This window comes from Pan paniscus, chromosome X (assembly GCF_029289425.2).
Source record: "Pan paniscus chromosome X, NHGRI_mPanPan1-v2.0_pri, whole genome shotgun sequence".
In the NCBI taxonomy this organism is placed as follows: Eukaryota; Metazoa; Chordata; class Mammalia; order Primates; family Hominidae; genus Pan; species Pan paniscus.
In genome coordinates this window covers 79,757,466-79,776,272 of record NC_073272.2, presented here as the reverse complement: position 1 = coordinate 79,776,272, position 18,807 = coordinate 79,757,466, and the positions used below count along the sequence as shown (strand labels likewise).

The following is an 18,807-nucleotide window of genomic DNA, read 5'->3' as shown; positions in this document are numbered from 1 at the left end:
TCCTGACTTTTTAATGATCGCCATTCTAACTCGTGTGAGATGGTATCTCATTGTGGTTTTGATTTGCATTTCTCTGATGGCCAGTGATGATGAGCATTTTTTCATGTGTTTTTGGCTGCATAAATGTCTTCTTTTGAAAAGTGTCTGTTTATATCCTTTGCCCACTTTTTGATGGGGTTGTTTCATTTTTTCTTTTAAATTTGTTTAAGTTCTTTGTAGATTCTGGGTATTAGCCCTTTGTCAGATGGGTAGATGGCAAAAATTTTCTCCCATTCTGTAAGTTGTCCGTTCACTCTGATGGTACTTTCTTTTGCTGTGCAGAAGCTCTTTAGTTTAATTAGATCCCATTTGTCTGTTTTGGCTTTTGTTGCCATTGCTTTTGGTGTTTTAGTCATGAAGTCTTTGCCCATGCCTATGTCCTGAATGGTATTGCCTAGGTTTTCTTCTAGGGCTTTTATGGTTTTAGGTCTAACATTGAAGTATTTAATCCATCTTGAATTAATTTGTATAAGGTGTAAGGAAGGGATCCAGTTTCAGCTTTCTACATATGGCTACCCAGTTTTCCCAGCACCATTTATTAAATAGGGAATCCTTTCCCCATTTCTTGTTTTTGTCTGGTTTGTCAAAGATCAGATGGGTGTAGATGTGTGGTGTTATTTCTGAGGCCTCTGTTCTGTTCCATTGGTGTATATCTCTGTTTTGGTACCAGTACCATGCTGTTTTGGTTACTGTAGCCTTGCAGTATAGTTTGAAGTCAGGTAGCGTGATGCCTCCAGCTTTGTTCTTTTTGCTTGGGATTGACTTGGCAATGTGGGCTCTTTTTTGGTTCCATATGAACTTTAAAGTAGTTTTTTCCAATTCTGTGAAGAAAGTCGTTGGTAGCTTGATGGGGATACCCTTGAATCTATAAATTACTTTGGGTAGTGTGGCCATTTTCACGATATTGATTCTTCCTATCCATGAGCATGGAATATTCTTCCATTTGTTTGTGCCCTCTTTTATTTAGTGGAGCAGGGGTTTGTAGTTCTCCTTGAAGAGGTCCTTCACATCCCTTGTAAGCTGGATTCCTAGGTATTTTATTCTCTTTGTAGCAATTGTGAATGGGAGTTCACTTATGATTTGGCTCTCTGTCTGTTATTGGTGTATAAGAATGCTTGTGATTTTTGTACATTTATTTTGTGTCCTGAGACTGTGCTGAAGTTGCTTATCAGCTTAAGGAGATTTTGGGCTGAGACGATGGGGTTTTCAAAATATACAATCATGTCATCTGCAAACAGGGACAATTTGACTTCCTCTTTTCCTAATTTAATACCCCTTATTTCTTTCTCTTGCCTGATTGCCCGGGCCATAACTTCCAACATTATGTTGAATAGGAGTGGTGAGAGAGGGCATCCTTGTCTTGTGCCATTTTTCAAAGGGAATGCTTCCAGTTTTTGCCCATTCAGTATGATATTGGCTGTGGGTTTGTCATAAATAGCTGTTATTATTTTGAGATACGTTCCATCTATACCTAGTTTATTGAGAGTTTTTAGCATGAAGGGCTTTTGAATTTTGTTGAAGGCCTTTTCTGCATCTATTGAGATAATCATGTGGTTTTTGTCTTTGGTTCTGTTTATTTGATGGGTTATGTTTATTTATTTGCCTATGTTGAACCAGCCTTGCATCCCAGGGATGAAGCCAACTCGATCTTGGTGGATAAGCTTTTTGATGTGCTGCTGGATTCGGTTTACCAGTATTTTATTGAGGATTTTTGCATCAATGTTCATCAGGGATATTGGTCTAAAATTCTCTTTTTTTGCTGTGTCTCTGCCAGGCTTTGGGATCAGGCTGATGCTGGCCTCATAAAATGAGTTAGGGAGGATTCCCTCTTTTTCTTGATTGGAATAGTTTCAGAAGGAATGGTACCAGCTCCTCTTTGTACTTCTGGTAGAATGCAGCTGTGAATCCGTCTGGTCCTGGACTTTTTTTGGTTGGTAGGCTATTAGTTATTGCCTCTATTTCAGAGCCTGTTATTGGTGTTTTCAGGGATTCAATGTCTTCCTGGTTTAGTCTTGCTAGGGTGTATGTGTCCAGGAATTTATCGATTTCTTCTAGATTTTCTAGTTTATCTGCATGGAGGTGTTTATAGTATTCTCTGATGGTAGTTTCTATTTCTGTGGGATCAGTGGTGATATCACCTTTATCATTTTTTATTGCATCTATTTGATTCTTCTCTCTTTTTTCTTTATTAGTCTTGCTAGCGGTCTATCAATTTTGTTGATCTTTTCAACACACCAGCTCCTGGCTTCATTGATTTTTTGGAGGGCTTTTTGTTTCTCTATATCCTTCAGTTCTGCTCTGATTTTAGTTATTTCTTGTCTTCTGCTAGCTTTTGAATTTGTTTGCTCTTACGTCTCTAGTTCTTTTAATTGTGATGTTAGGGTGTTGATTTTAGATCTTTCCTGCTTTCTCTTTTGGGCATTTAGTGCTATAAATCTCCCTCTACACTCTGCTTAAAATGTGTCCCAGAGATTCTGGTACATTGTGTCTTTGTTCTCATTGGTTTCAAAGAACACCTTTATTTCCGCCTTCATTTCATTATTTACTCAGTAGTCATTCAGGAGCCGGTTGTTAGTTTCCATGTAGTTGTGTGTTTTTGAGTGAGTTTCTTTATCCTGAGTTCTAATTTGATTGCACTGTGGTGTGAGAGACAGTTTGTTGTGATTTCTGTTCTTTTACATTTGCTGAGGAGTGCTTTTCTTCCAACTGTATGGTCAATTTTGGAATAAATGCGATATGGTGCTGAGAAGAATGTATATTCTGTTGATTTGTGGTGGAGAGTTCTGTAGATGTCTATTAGGTCCACTTGGTTCAGAGCTGAGTTCAAGTCCTGGATATCCTTGTTAACCTTCTGTCTTGTTGATCTGTCTAATATTGACAGTGGGGTGTTAAACTCTCCCATTATTATTGTGTGGAAGTCTAAGTCCCTTTGTAGGTCTCTAAGGACTTGCTCTAGGAATCTGAGTGCTACTGTATTGGATGCATATATATTTAGGATACTTAGCTCTTCTTGTTGAATTGATCCCTTTACCATTATGTAATGGCCTTGTCTCTTTTGATCTTTGTTAGTTTAAAATCTGTTTTATCAGGATTGTTAGCTGGTTATTTTGCCTGTTAGTTGATGCAGTTTCTTCCTAGCATTGATGGACTTTACAATTTGGCATGTTTTTGCAGTGGCTGGTACCGGTTGTTCTTTTCCATGTTTAGTGTTTTCTTCAGGAGCTCTTTTTTTATATACTTTAAGTTCTAGGGTACATGTGCACAACGTACAGGTTTGTTACATATGTATACATGTGCCATGTTGGTGTGCTGCACCCATTAACTCTCTGTTGTGGGGTGGGGGGAGGGGGGAGGGATAGCATTAGGAGCTCTTGTAAGACTGGCCTGGTGGTGACAAAATCTCTCAGCATTTGCTTGTCTGTAAAGGATTTTATTTCTCCTTCACTTATGAAGCTTAGTTTGGCAGGATACGAAATTCTGGGTTGAAAATTCTTTTCTTTAAGAATGTTGAATGTTGACCCCCACTCTCTTCTGACTTGTAGACTTTCTGCTGAGAGATCTGCTGTTAGTCTGATGGGCTTCCCTTTGTGGGTATCCTGACCTTTCTCTCTGGCTGCCCTTAGCATTTTTTCCTTCATTTCAACCTTGCTGAATCTTGCAATTATGTGTCTTGGAGTTACTCTTCTCGAGGAGTATCTTTGTGGTGTTCTTTGTATTTCCTGAATTTGAATGTTGGCCTGCCTTGCTAGATTGGGGAAGTTCTCCTGGATAATATCCTGATGGGTGTTTTCCAGCTTGGTTCCATTCTCCCCATCACTTTCAGGTACACCAATCAAACGTAGATTTGGTCTTTTCACATAGTCCAATATTTCTTGGAGGCTTTGTTCAAAAGAGTAAAAATTACTCTTTTTTCTCTAACCTTGTCTTCTTGCTTTATCTCATTAATTTTATCTTTAATCACTGATATCCTTTCTTCCTTGATTGAATTGGCCATTGAAGCTTGTGCATGCGTCATGTAGTTTTTATGCCATGGTTTTCAGCTCCATCAGGTCATTTAAGGTCTTCTCTACACTGTTTATTCTAGTTAGCCATTTGTCTAATTTTTTCAAGGTTTTTAGCTTCCTTGTGATGGGTTTGAACATCCTCCTTTAGCTTGGAGAAGTTTGATATTACCGACCTTCTGAAGCCTACTTCTGTCAACTCATCAAAGTTATTCTCCGTCCAGCTTTGTTTCGTCACTGGCAAGGAGCTGCGATCCTTTGGAGGAGAAGAGGCGCTCTGGTTTTTAGAATTTTCAGCTTTTCTGCTCTGGTTTCTCCCCATGTTCGTGGTTTTATCTACCTTTGGTCTTTGATGATAGTGACCTACAGATGGGGTTTTGGTGTGGATGCCCTTTTGGTTGACATTGATGCTGTTCCTTTCTGTTTGTTAGTTTTCCTTCTAACAGTCAGGACCCTCAGATGCAGGTCTGTTGGAGTTTTCTGGAGGTCCACTCCAGACACTGTTTGCCTGGTATCACTAGCGGAGGCTGCAGAACAGCAAATATTGTAGAGCAGCAAATATTGCTGCCTGATCCTTCCTCTGGAAGCTTTGTCTCAGAGGGACACCCAGCTGTATAAGGTGTCAGTCAGCCCCTACCAGGATGTGTCTGGGAGGTGTCTCCCAGTTAGGCTACACAGGGGTCAGGGACCCACTTGAGGAGCCAGTCTGTCCGTTCTCAGAGCTCATACACCATACTGGGAGAGCCACTGCTCTCTTCAGAGCTGTCAGACAGAGACGCTTAAGTCTGCAGAAGTTTCTACTGCCTTTTGTTCAGCTATGCCCTGCCCTCAGAGGTGGAGTCTGTAGAGGCAGGCAGGCCTTGTTGAGCTGTGGTGGGCTCCACCCAGTTTGAGCTTCCTGGCCACTTTGTGTCCCTACTCAAGCCTCAGTAATGGCGGACGCCCGTCCTCCAGCCAAGCTGCTGCCTCACAGTTTGATCTCAGACTGCTGCATTAGCAGTGAGCAGGCTCTGTGGGTATGGGATTCGCTGAGCCAGGCATGGCATATAATCTCCTGGTGTGCCGTTTGCTAAGACCATTGGAAAAGTGCAGTATTAAGGTGGGAGTGTCCCAACTTTCCCGGTACAGTCTGTCATGGCTTCCCTTGGCTAGGAAAGGGAAATCCCCCAACCCCTTGTACTTCCTGGGTGAGGCGATGCCCCACCCTGCTTTGGCTCGCCCTCAGTGGGCTGCATCCACTCTCCAACCAGTCCCAGTGAGATGAACCAGGTACCTCAGTTGGAAATGCAGAAATCACCTGTCTTCTGCATCAATCACTCTGGGAGCTGCAGACTGGAGCTGTTACTATTTGGCCATCTTGGGATAAGGTTATATATTGATCAGTTGATGAAAATATAACCACCGGGTCATAGGACCCTATTCCTGTATTTCCTCTAGAAGTAATGGTTCAGTATTTGCTAATTTGGTATTCTCAGCAACTTAATTAGACCATGACTACCTTGGACAACATGAATCAATTGTACTTCCTTTGGAAATTAGTGTTTTGTTTGAAAATTCCTTGGAGTCTAATTTTAGATCTTTTGTAAATTATCTGAACTTTCACTATGGCTCTTTTAAAGTTGTTATAGTCTTCGGTAGTCAGGGGCTTACTGTAATATATCTAGTGTAGATTTATTTTTATTCTGCTTGGCATTTTTTATGCTTCCTGAATTAAAATATTAAAGGTTACTTTCATCAGTTATGCGAAGAGTCTCATGCATCATCTCCTTGAATATAACCTTTACATATTTTGTATTACAGTTTGTATTACAATCTGTTTGTATGCAATCTGTATTACAGCCTGCTATTTTTCTCCTCAACTTTATTTAATTTTTAGTTTTATACATCTATTCATTGAAACCTAAGGGAATCCTAAAATTCCTGGGTTGAAGATGTTCCTCCAACTTGGAAGTACTTTAATATTTCAGGATGGGGTTTCCCAGACCCTTCCAGGAGGACACATTTGAAACCCAACTCCACATGATGACATTGCTGTGGCTATAAATTTGTAGGGGAGCCTTTGTTTCACCCGCAGCTTCCACCTAAGGCCCGTAGAAAGTTAATCATATCATCTTATAATCCCTTGCTGGCTGATAAGATATTTTTCTACCTACCCTTGTGCTAATGTTGTAACCTTCAAGGGTTCTGTCATTATTCAAAAAGTTCAGTTCCAACACTGTGGGAGTTTCAGGAGCTTCAGTGCTTGCTTACTAATAGTTCCTTCTTCCTGTTTTGTTCTTTCCCAGCGGATTTTCCTTCTTTTGGACTTCTATTATAGTTTATTCAGTATTTCAGAGTGTTTTTCTAACTCTTTAGGCCTCCATATTTCTAGAAGTAGCTCAAGTCTTTTGGGGGAAAAAGCATTATGGAACAGAATGCACGGTTGTGAAAGATCTATTTTTTGGCCAGTATTTTATACTGTAATCCTAATTATTAAATAAGAGTAAGTTATAAGACGTATTCAGTAGTCAGTCCTCAGTATTTGAAGTTTACAGTAAATTTCAGGTTTAATCATAGCTGAAACCATTCTTTAAAAAACATAAAAGAATATGTTTACTATATTAACTCATCAAAAATAATTGGTATTGTAAGAATTAAAGAAAGAGGAAACATGAAAGTTTCTTTCGAAAGGGGGTGAAGATTGGCAGTTAACCAAGAGACTTTCCCCCCACCTCCCTCTGTGCCTTAGCTGTCTTATCTGTGTTTTACTGTCTGCTCTTTCTGGCTGCTTGTAGTTAGAAGAAAAGTGATTTCCTTGAAATGCATGAGGCTAGAATGGGAGCTGGAACTGAAAGTGGCAGTGTTTGTCTGAGATGACGGTGCTCCTGCTCTGTCATTCCAGGCCCTATAGTTATAAAAGGATGAGGGGCGATGTGTTCTTTCTGGTTACTTCCTGCTGATGGGGGTATGGAGAGTTTCTTGGTCTCAGATTGCCTGCAGGAGCAACACTGTGTGTAGATGTTTTGAGGCAATTGTCTGCGAAATGGCCATGATTCTGTCAGTTAAAAAAAAAAACCGAAAAAGGTTAATTAGGCAGGGTTAAAACATTAGTTGTAGGCTTTTCAGCAGTGTTTCTTATTAGGCACGATTGGTTGAGTTAGAAGCAACATTTCTTTCCCAATGAGAGGCAGAGGCATGTGTTTGGAAAGACCCATGTGTTATTTTTTGTTAGTAACTGTTACTCCTTCTATGAGGATAAGAATTAACCAAAATGCTATGGTAATTGAGATTCTGTGTCCGATATTCTACTCTGATAGTGCTACAGTATGTAGTTCTACTACAAATATAGAGTGAGTAAAGCAGTTCCCACAAGGGTGGCTTACTAAATTTCCATTAAAAAGGTTTTAATATTTGGATTAAAAGGAGAGGTAGAAGCGACAAAAGTATTTGGTGAGGCATGGTTGAGATTGAGTAAGATGAGTAATTTTTACTTAGTTATCTTTTATGATTTTCAGTATAAGATTTCTTATTTTTTTTACATTGATATTTAGGGTATTTTTCTGGGCTGTTAGGGGTTGCTTTCTCAGCTCTTTAGGCTTTGACCTGAGTGTGATGTATCCAGGAGTTGATTTCTGTAACAGATATAATTTAAACTGTAGAAAATAATAAAAACAAAACCATTAGGCAATACTAGAATTTAACAACAGGTGTGCTATAGTTTTTGAAACACAATTTTGTCTTCAGTTTCACATTTTTATTAAAATACAAATCTTTATTATACTTGGCTTAATTATTTGTATACAGTGCAGCAAGAATAATTACTTGCTACATAGGCCTTTTAAATAGTCTTTGATGGAACTTTGTTACATAGAAGGTATTTGAGATAAGACTTTTAAAAGCCAAGCCCAGCGATGGATTTTTACCATTAAATACCTATGAGTTGGTTGAATTCCTCTCCTCTTGAGGTTTTAAGATAACTTGGGGTTCCTGGCCTGTCAGAAATTGATAGTCTTTACTTACCACAGGTCAGAAACTTTGTACAGGGACTGTGTACACAAAGCATGAGGCCAGTTTTCCAAGGGTTTTATTGGCTCCATAAGTAAAGTTTAATTCCTTAAAGGAGAGCACACCATTCCAGTCAAAGCCTTGGTAAAATAACCAGTTTTTCCAACTGTGTTCTGTTACAAAATAAAATAGATTCCCACCCCCGCCTTTTTTTTTTTAGACAGAGTCTTGCTCTGTTGCCAGGCTGGAGTGCAGTGGTGAGATCTTGGCTCAGGGCAACCTTGGCGTCCCGAGCTCAAGTGACTCCCCTGCCTCAGCCTCCTGAGCAGCTGGGACTACAGGCGTGCACCACCACGCTCGGCTAATTTTTTGTATTTTGGTAGAGACAGGGTTTCACTATGTTGGCTAGGATGGTCTCGATCTCCTGACCTCGTGATCCGCCGGCCTTGGCCTCCCAAAGTGCTGGGATTACAGGTGTGAGCCACTGCGCCCAGCCACAAAAGAAAATAGATTTTTATTGCACTGATGCAAACAACAATACTGTTGTAGTTTAAGAATACTTGTAACTAGTTTTCAAATTCTAGAGGAACTAGCAGAGAGAAACAAACACACTTTAAATTCTGTTTAAAGGAGTATACTTTACTTAGTTGTAAAAGCTATAGCTAGCTTAAGACAAGTTTTCTTGACTCTGAAAAATAAACTAAAAATTAGCAGTGTTCTAAGCAAAAGGTAAAAACTTGTTTTTGTTTTTTACTAGTTTAGTCCATTTTATTAACTTTTGTTTTGCTTGAGATTTGTAAACATTTTAGCTTTTCATGAGTTCTGTATTTTTTTTGTTGTGAGAAGCCCACATTTGAGAGCACTTCTTCCACCACTTCGTTAAAAACCATCTTAGAAGACAATTAAAACAAAATAAGAATTGTCTGTAGATAACAAAATGTCCAGGTTGGATACAGTTAGAAACACAACTGACAAAGAAATTTGGTCATTTTTGTGGTTTACAATAACCCAACATAACAACCTTAATTGTGATTAATAGCACATATTTAGACACTAGAACCTTAGACATTCCATACAGTTTTGGAACATATGTTAATATTATTTCCTAAAATATAACCTATTAGACATTATTTTGGCAATTTTATGTATCTAAACATGTTAAATAATCCTGTTTACCTTTTTTTCCAGATGCTGCAGGGGTTAGGAAAGACAATTTTGAGACTAAAATTTGATTTTGAGAAGCCTGTTAAATATGTTTAAAATTTAAAATACTTGATATTAAAATATAATTTTAGATTACCATAAGTTTTCTGTTTGTTTGTTTGGTTTTGCTTTGCCAAAATGATGAGTTAAAAATTTGGAAAAGCAAAAACCATTTATTAGCCTTTTGTATTACATGAAAATTCTGTTTAAGAGAGAAAGTTAAATTTTACCCTTGCGTTAGTTTGCTATTAATGTTAACCCTAATTTTAATGAAACCTTCTAGACAATTTTATTTAATTTTAACCAGTTTTTCCATGAAGTGAGATTTTTACATACCCGTTATAACCCTTGACAAGTTTTGCTAAAGAGTAGATTAGCATTTTAAGAAAACCTTGTGGTGCTTTTAGTGTTTAATTTACAGAAAAAACCATATAATACCCCTTTGAGTTTAGTTAATATGTTTACACACAGAGATTTCTTTGCAGGATTAATTTTTACAATGTTTTTACAATCTGCTAAACCATCCATTTTATTTAATTTTAAGACAAGTTTTTATTCTTAAGCAAAATGTACATTTTTATGCCTTCCTATAATTTTTAACTAAAAACACTTTTTACTATTTTTATATACCTTGCATGCAAATCCATGTTCAGTAGTTTTAATTACATCTTATAATGGTAACTTTTAGCAATTTTCAACTTTAATGTAAAACCTGTTTTTTTTTTTAAATTATGTGCTAGATGCAGATGAAGTTTGACTTCTTCCAGCATAGTTAGGGGCATAGTTACTTCCATCTTCCATAGGTTTCTGGCCTTACCAATTGTGAAGCAGGCAAGTTGACAGTTTTTAAAGGCTAAAGAAGCAGTTTACAACCTTAAAACATTTAGCAAACCTAGTATTTGACCTGCATAATGTAGACCACATTTTTACACCTTAAGAACATTGGTATTTTACCAATAATTCCTAAGACTGTTTTTATTTTTAAGTATTAAAATTACATGAACTGAAAGGTACCACAGCTTTTACTTTTTGCTTAAAAATATTTGATTTAGCCGCTTATTTTTCTTAGCCCAATCAATTAATCAGAGCTCTTTTTAATAGACATTGCACACATAACACATATATAGACACACAGACAACCAGAAGAAGATCAAGTAGTTAGAAGGTTTACATTTGCTAATTTCCTAATTGGATTATTGGCCTCCGGGTGTGGCCCTTTAAGAACAGGGCTAGGAAAACAATTTTCAGGGCCTAATAGACAAGCATAGCTGGAAGACAAAGACAGATTTTGAGAGGTACTTATTCACCTCTAATTCCAGGGGTTCCATAAGGAAAACGGATTTTTCCCAAAATGGAATTTGTGGTGCCTTTTCTGTCTTCCCAAGGAGTCCCAGACCACCAGAAGTTATTCTAGGGTCTTTTATGCATGCACCAAGACTGGAAAGACAGAGTGGAGAAAAGTAATTTCAACTGGAAAAAAAAAAAAACCTTTTTCAGGAAAACAAGATTTACGAAGAGAAAAACATAAAGGCCTTTTAAATACACTTATAGCTTGGATATCCATTTTAATTAAGCTGAGCACTCTTTTTTATTAAGGGTGAGGGTAGATGTTGGAATTATAAGAATGTTATGCCAACTTATATTAAAGGATTGGGTTATATGCAGGAATTCCCTGCAATAATGAGAGGGATTTTTAGAGAAAGATCCCAGAAGCTGTTCAATCTGCCACAAATCAGACATGGAGAAGGGGATGTGAACCCGAGCAATACCTTTAACCATAGACACTTACCATAGGGGGAGAATGGCAGAGGAGGTTTGACTGGTTGGAGTAGTTTTTGAAGGGGTGGAGAAGAGGAGGGGCGGGGTTTAAGGTAGCAGAAAGCCTAAATATGGGGAACCTTTTGTCATTTGCTGTTTCTGATGATAAAGTTGTTAAGGTGCCTGAGAATTTGAAAGTTAAAGGTGCCGTTTTTGAGCCATCAGCTGTTATTATCTAGTCTCTATTGGGGCCAAGTCATGTTGCAGTATAAAATTAAATGTTTTGGATTTAGGGTCCCCTGTAAGCCAAGTTTGGTGAAGTTGCAAAGACAACAGCCCCGTGGGGAGGGCGTAGGAATGTGGATTGTTTGGCACCTATGTGGACTGGTAAGAGGAAACCAAGGGTGTCTGTTTTGTTCTAGGTATCCCCAGACAAAAGACAGACTTGGAATTCTGTTTCTGAAAGAGGATGGTTAAGTTGAGAAGGAAGTGGGCATCCCCAAGATTTCCTCTAGCTTAGTCCCGTTAGTCCTCCAAGGACCTGGATGGCAGGCCGGACTTTCTCCAGTACCAAGAGAAAGCTAGGAGAAGGCAGATCTTACCAGTCGGCTGAATTAGTGTCTGATGTTGGATGTTCTGGTTGGAATCGGCAAAGGGCCTCCAAGACTGGAGCCACACGAGGAAGAGAGAGAGAGAGAGAGAGAGAGAGAGAAGAGGGAAAAAGAGGGAGCAAGGGTTAGGGAGTGAAATACCCATTGTGTGAGGTCAGAGGTGGATTCTTGAGACCTGAGGGTTTTGAGAGCCCACTGGGGAGTAGCCCTGGCCTGAGCCTTGCAGTTCCCTTCAGATTAGTTGTCCTCCTCACACAAATCGCTTGAAAAGTGAAGTAAGAGTAGAGGTGGGGTGGGCGGCCAGAGACCCTCAGGATCCAGGAGTTAATTCAGGATGAGCTGCCATTACCCACTGCTTCCTGGGTTGCAAGACAGCCTCTGCCCCCAACACCCATCCCGGGTTTCAGCACCAAATGTAAGAATTTTAAAGAAAGAGGAAAGAAACATGAAAGGTGGCTTGACAGTCAAGGACAGGTTTATTTTAGAGAAAACAAACCTGAGAGGGGCTTCTGGCTGAATTAGGTTAAACTTAAACTCTTACAGATTAAGAGTTTTTTAAGGATTTAGGGTGGGAGAGTTTGTCAGAGGCTTGGACTCCTTCTTGTCTCTTTGTTGTGCTTATCTGGGAGAGAGAGTTTTGTGTCTGTTCCTACACGTCTTTCTGCAACTGCAGGCATACCCCACTGAGTCTGCTTTTAGCTTCCCTATCTTAGTGTACCTGAAGGGAAAGAAATGTGCTTACTAAGGCCCACTGTTTTACTGGGGCCCATTGTATGAGAGTGAAGTTTTGCAGTTACCAAGAGATTTTCCCTCCACCTCCCACTGTTCCCGAGCTCTCTTATCTGTGTTTTACTGTCTACTCTTTCTGGCTGCTTGTAGTTAGAAGTGATTTCCTTGAAATGCATGAGTCTAGAAAGGGAGCTGGAGCTTAAAGTGGCAGTGTTTGTCTGAGATGACAGTGCTCCTGCTCTGTCAGTATCATAATTCAGCTTTTAACTTTAGTGACTTTTTCTACAGAGACAGCAATTATATTGGGGAAATAATTTAGAAAATGAAGACAAAGAAAGGAAAAATAATATATTTTTCATCTATATTAGTGATTTTGATTTTCATCAGAGTTGGATTTTCCCTCCCCCACCCCAAGTGACTTTTGGCAATGTCTGGAGATGTTATTGGTTGTTACAACTGAGAGGAGCGGGTGCTTCTGACATCTACTGGATAAAGGCCAGGGATGCTGCTAAATTTCCTAGAATTTATAGGACAGCCTCACAGAGAATTATCTGGCCCCAAATTGAGAAACCTTGGCAAACCGTGTGTGTGTGTTTGTGTGTGTGTACATATACATATTTGTGTGTGTATATATAAGGGCATATAACTTAGTCACCAAGCTGAAATTGTTAAATCTTACAAATTTCAGGTATATTTTATATTAAAATTACACATAAATGTATACATATGCACTTATTTACAATTCTAGGTATATCTAGAATTTATAGCCTGGAAACTACTCAGGGCAGCACATTTATTCCTGTCATTATCCATAAATAAGGCATTGAATTAAAGCCATGAAACCAGTGAGAAATGAACAAGATAGCTTTAGTTTTGGTAAATTAAAGAAACCATTCTTGTTTTCTAATAGCGATATTATCAATCCAAAAGTCAGCCCTTTAAATCATATCATGTGTGTGCACTTTTCAAAAAAAAATAGATAAAAAGGAACCTTCCATCGTTTTTGTAAATGTCCTAAAGAAACACAGAAACAAGATTTTTAAAAGTATATTTTACCTTTTTTCAGAGGTCATTTACCTTTTTTCAGAGGTCATAAAATACATAGAGTCTTTAGGCATTGAATTAGAGCCATGAAGCAACTGAGAGATAAAGAAGATAGCTTAATTTATTATTTAGTTTTGGTAGATTAAGCAAGCCATTCTTGTTTTCTAATAATGATACAATCAATCCAAAAGCCAGCCCTTTAAAACTATACCTTAGTGATCTAGTCATTACATAATCTGGTTGGTTTTTAAATAATTCGCAGCACTTTGTCATATATATGTGCATATACTTCATATTTATTTTTGTTTGTGACATGAAAATGAAAGATTTATGATATTCAATGTGGTTTTATTTATGGGAGTGCTTTTATTCCTAGTTTTTAAATGATTTTTTTCTTTTTTAATTAAAAAGTTTTAAAATAATTTTAGATTTAAAGAAAAGTTGTAAAAATAGTACAGCAAGTCCTTGTATACCTTCTACCAAGCTTTTGCTAATGTTAATGTCTTACAGAACCATAGTATAATTATCAACATAAGGAAATCAACATCACTACAAGATAAATAACTAAACCACAGATCTTATTTGGATTTACCAGTATTTCCATTAACATCCTCTTTCTGTTCCAGGATCCTACGTTGCATTTAGTCGCCATATCTCCTTAGTCTCCTCCAGTCTGTGACTGCTTATTCAGTCTTTCCTTGCTTTTCATGAATTTGACACTTGAAAAGTACGCTAGTCTGTTATATCAAATGTCTCTCAGTTCAGGATTGTCCCATGTTTTCTCTTGAGTAGATTAAGGTTATGTTTTTGGCAACCATGCCATAGAAACGATGCTATACCCCTCTCAGTTTATCATTTCAGAAGATAAATTATACTGAAATGTTTTATCACTGGTGATGTTAACCTTGGTTAAGTGGTATCTGCCCGGTTTCTCCACAGTAATTTCTCCCCTTATAATCAATGATTTCTATTAATTTGATATTTTTCAACAGAAAACAAGTGTAGAATAAAGAAATTGTTCCAGTTCCTCAAAAGCACTGTGACTAGTTGGTTAATATTAATCTTATCTCATATGTTTTATAATTTTAATATCTTGTTTGCAGGTAGTTATGTTGGGGAAATAACTTTTTGAATAGCCTTATCCTTAATGGCTCTTTTCAGAGCCATTATTTTACTTGAAGTTTGCTGCAAAAGAACTTAATAGGAATGCCAAGAAATGTGATAAAGAAGAAAAGGCTGAAAAGGCCAAGATTAAAAGGTAAGTCACTTTTAATATATTTACTTTTTTAACTCATGAAATGAGCATAATTAATCATGGAACAATGATTAATTATACATAGTTTATTTCATGTGAAGAAAGATAAATATCTTTAGCATTCTAAGCCAAGAATCCATTTAAATAAATTCCTTATTATCCTACATAGTTAATAATGGATTTTTTTATTACTATGTTTAATTGCATATACTATTTGTATGTGCAATTATGGCCCACAAGGCTAAGTTGCAACTATGCTATGTTACATACATCTAAAGACTATCCTTTGATTTATAGCTAAAACCACTTACTATGAAGTATAAAGCCTATATCTAAGAATAATATCAAACATTTTTTACTAATTTTTAAATTTTTACAGGTTCTAAAGTTTTATATCTAAACATTGCATTAATGTTTACTGTGATTTGTGTATTTGCTAGGAGGATTCACAGAACTCAGTGTATAGTTGTACTTATGTCTATGATTTATTAGAGTAAAAGGATATAAAGCAGGATCAACAAAGGGAAAGTGTGTATAGGGTGAAGTCTGGAGGATCCAGGTCCAAGCTGGCAAGATTCCTTTCCCAGTGAAGTCACATGGAACAAGCTTATTTCCTCCAGCTACTTATCATGATACATGTGAAATGTCTACCAGGGAAGTTCCCCTGGGCTTAAGAGTTCCCAGTTTTTAATCAGTAGTCAGTCATGGGCACATTCTGCCTGGCACATACCAAAATTCCAGATCCCCAGAAGGAAATCAGGTGTTTGGCATAAATCACCATTGTTTGTACAAACAGTTTAGGTACAGTGAGCCACTCTTACCAATTCTGGGAATCTTCCATAAATCCAAGTTCCTAGATGCCAGCCAAGTGTCAAACGTCAAGTAGGCCTACCTGAGGATAGTAGTATAAGGTATGCTATGCTAATTCTTTTCTGTGTGTATTTATAGATCTATTTTAGTTTAGTTATTACTTTAGATATTCAGATATATAATAGTGTATATCTAATCCTTAAAATGAGTCAATTGAGTCACTTAGGGTATTTTGTCTATACTCTTAGTTGAGAACACTTTATGAGAGGAAAACTTCTAGAAAAGGATATGGAAGTCTTTAGGCTGAGTCTGCAGAAAAAGTAAACTTAAAGTTGATGTATTAGGATTATCCCTTTCTAAAAACATGGGCCAAATATTGCAAAGAAAGAAACCCCAAAAAGGTTTCTGGTCTAATATTTTTGTATACTGAGGAGTTTAGAAATTATTAAGAAATGTATCAAATCTCAGACAAGCACAGCAGTATTAAAACATGCAATTTACTCCACCATATGCAATCCTAATTAATTTTCTATTTTGTGGTTGACTGACAAGGAGTAGTGGTTCCTTAGCATGTGTCTAGTGCATTGCAATTCTACTCTTGCAACATTTCTTTGCAGTTTACTTTGCTTTTTCCTCTAGTTTTTCAGTCCTCATCCTCCTTTAACTGTTAATTTTTCCAAACTTCCCAACACATGGCCTACAACAATCATTTTTTATTAAAACATATTAAAGTCACTTTTCATTGAAATGTACTCACAAAGGGTTTGATTTCAAAGTGTGTAAATCCATATAACAACATATGTTTGATGTGGATCAAATATAGAAGTTCATAAAAATAAAACCATATACATACTAGAAGAGAAAATGAGGGGTGAGTTTTTTTACAGTCTTGGAGGAAGGGCTGCAAAACACAAAACCCAGAAGCCAAAAAAGAAAGACTGATAAATTTGACTCTGTTGAAAAAAAATTCCATGTATCTAAAAATGTAATTAAAAGAAAAATACCTGGGAATGAATATTTGTAGAGCTATTAAAGCTTATCTGTTTAATATGTAAAGAGCTCTTAAACCAATTAATAAGAAAATGGCTAACAATTTATTAAAAATTAGGCAAAGCATATAAAATGTCTTTTAAACGCAAAAGAGCTTACCCTTACTCAGTCTTTAAATGCATTATTTTTAAAATATAAATTAAGATACAGAGGTGAAGCAAGATAGTGGAATAGAAAGCTCCACCAATTGTCCTTACCCCCCAACCCCAACAAGGACACCAGTTAACAACTAACATTACGCAGAAAAAATTACCTTCATAGAACCGAAAATGAGGTGAACACTCACAATACCTGTTTTTAACTTCATATTGCTGAAAGAGGCACCGAAGAGATAGAAAAAGCAGTTCTGAATCTATGACACCACCCCTTCCCCACCCCTGGCAGCTGCAGCCTGCTTGCAGAGAGCATCTCTAGGCACTGGGCGAGGGAGAGGACAGTAGTTATAAGGCATTGAACTCAGTGCTGTTCTGTTAAAGCAGAAAGGAATTCCAGACCAAACTTAGCTGATGCCCACCCACACAGGGAACATTTAAACCATCCCTAGCCAGAGGGAAATGACCAATCCCAGGGGTCTGAACTTGAGTGCCTGCAAATCTCACCACTTAGGGTCAAAGTGCCCCTGGTTTCTAGGTAAACTTGAAAGGCAATCTTGGCCATAAGAACTGTAATTCGGCCAGGCGCGGTGGCTCACGCCTGTAATCCGAGCACTTTGGGAGGCTGAGGTGGGTGGATCATGAGGTCAGGAGTTAAAGACCAGCCTGGCCAAGAAGGTGAAACCCTGTCTCTACTAAAAATACAAAAAATTAGCAGGTTGTGGTGGCAGGCGCCTGTAATCCCAGCTACTCGGGAGGCTGAGGCAGGAGAATCACTTGAACTCGGAGGGCGGAGGTTGCAGTGAGCCGAGATCGTACCACTGCACTCCAGCCTGGGCGACAGAGTGAGACTCTGTCTCAAAAAACAAACAAACAAAACAAAACAAAGAACTGCAACTCTTAGGTGAGTCCTATGGCGGAAATAGGCCCAGAGACAGTAGACTGTGGGGACACACGACACACTGAAACACCGCCTGGGGCAGTCAAGGGAGTGTTGGCATCACCCTTCCCTTAATCGCAGGCTGCACAGCTGGTGGCTCCAAAAGAAACCCATTTTGCTTGAGGAGAAGTGGAAGAGTAGGGCAGACTTTGTCTTGCATCTTGGATGCCAGCTAAACCACCACAGGATAGGGCACTGGTCAGAGTCATGAAACCCCTGTTCCAGGCCCTAGCTCCCAGACAGCATTTCTAGACACACTCTAGATCAGGAGGGAACTCACTGTCTGGAAGGGAAGGACCCAGTCCTGCCAGCATTCATCACCTGCCAACTGAAGAGTCCTTGAGCCTTGAATAACCAGCAGCGATACCCAGGTACTACATTGAGGGCTTGTTGAGCCTCTGAGACTTGCTGGCTTCAGGTACCAACACTGCCATGGGGGTTAGAGCACCAAGTGGGCTCTTGGGGTCCCCTGTGTCAGGACTTGACTCTTGGACAGCATTTCTGAACCTGCCCTGGGCCATAGAGGAGGTCACTACCCTGAAGGGTGAGTCCCAGGCCAGGCAGTATTCATCACAAGCTGACTTAGGAGACCTCAAGCCTTAAACAAACATCAGTGGTAGCCTGGCAGTACTCCTGCTGGCTAGCTGTGGCTCTGACTATGGGGTGAGGCTCATCTGTCTTTGGAAAGGGGAAGGAAGACTGGGAAGGACTGTGTCTTGTAGTTTGAGTGCCAGCTCAGCAACATTACAGTAGAATACCAAGTAGACTTCTAAGGTTTTTGACTGAAGTTCCTGACTCCTGGACAGCACTTTTGAACTCACATGGGGCCTGGGGGACCTTGCTGCACTGAAGGGAAGGATATAGGCCTGGCTGGCTTTTCCAACTGCTGATTGTAGAGCTCCAGGGCCTTGAGCAAACATAAACAGTAGCCAGGGAGTGGTTATAGCAGGCCTTGGGTGACAACCAGGGCTGTGCTGGCATCAGGTCTCGCCCCAGGCAGTCATACTGGTAGTATGACACAGAGTTGCTTGTGTCACTCTACCCCCAGCTGTAGGTGACTCAGAACAGAGAGAGAAAGAAACTCTATGTCTGGGAGAATATAAGGGAAGAGAACAGAAGTCTCTGTCTGGTAATTCAGAGAATTCTCCTGGATCTTGTTTAAGGCCATCAAGATGGTACCTCTACGAGCCTGCAAGCACCACAGGGTTATGGAGCTTGGGGTGCCCCTTAAAGCAGAAACAGCTTAGAACACAACACTCAAGTCTTTTCAAATATCTAGAAAGCCTTCTCA

General features: G+C 38.8%; 1 long non-coding RNA gene across 1 annotated transcript in view; it reads left to right on the top strand.

Annotated features, from left to right (window-relative positions):
• The first annotated feature begins 12,998 nt into the window (after nucleotides 1–12,998).
• Nucleotides 12,999–18,807, top strand: part of LOC100982585 (uncharacterized) — an 86,057-nt gene continuing 80,248 nt past the window's right edge. Inside the window, exon 1 of the long non-coding RNA XR_010111309.1 lies at nucleotides 12,999–14,627. This is a non-coding gene — a long non-coding RNA (uncharacterized LOC100982585). The remainder of the gene's footprint in view (nucleotides 14,628–18,807) is intronic.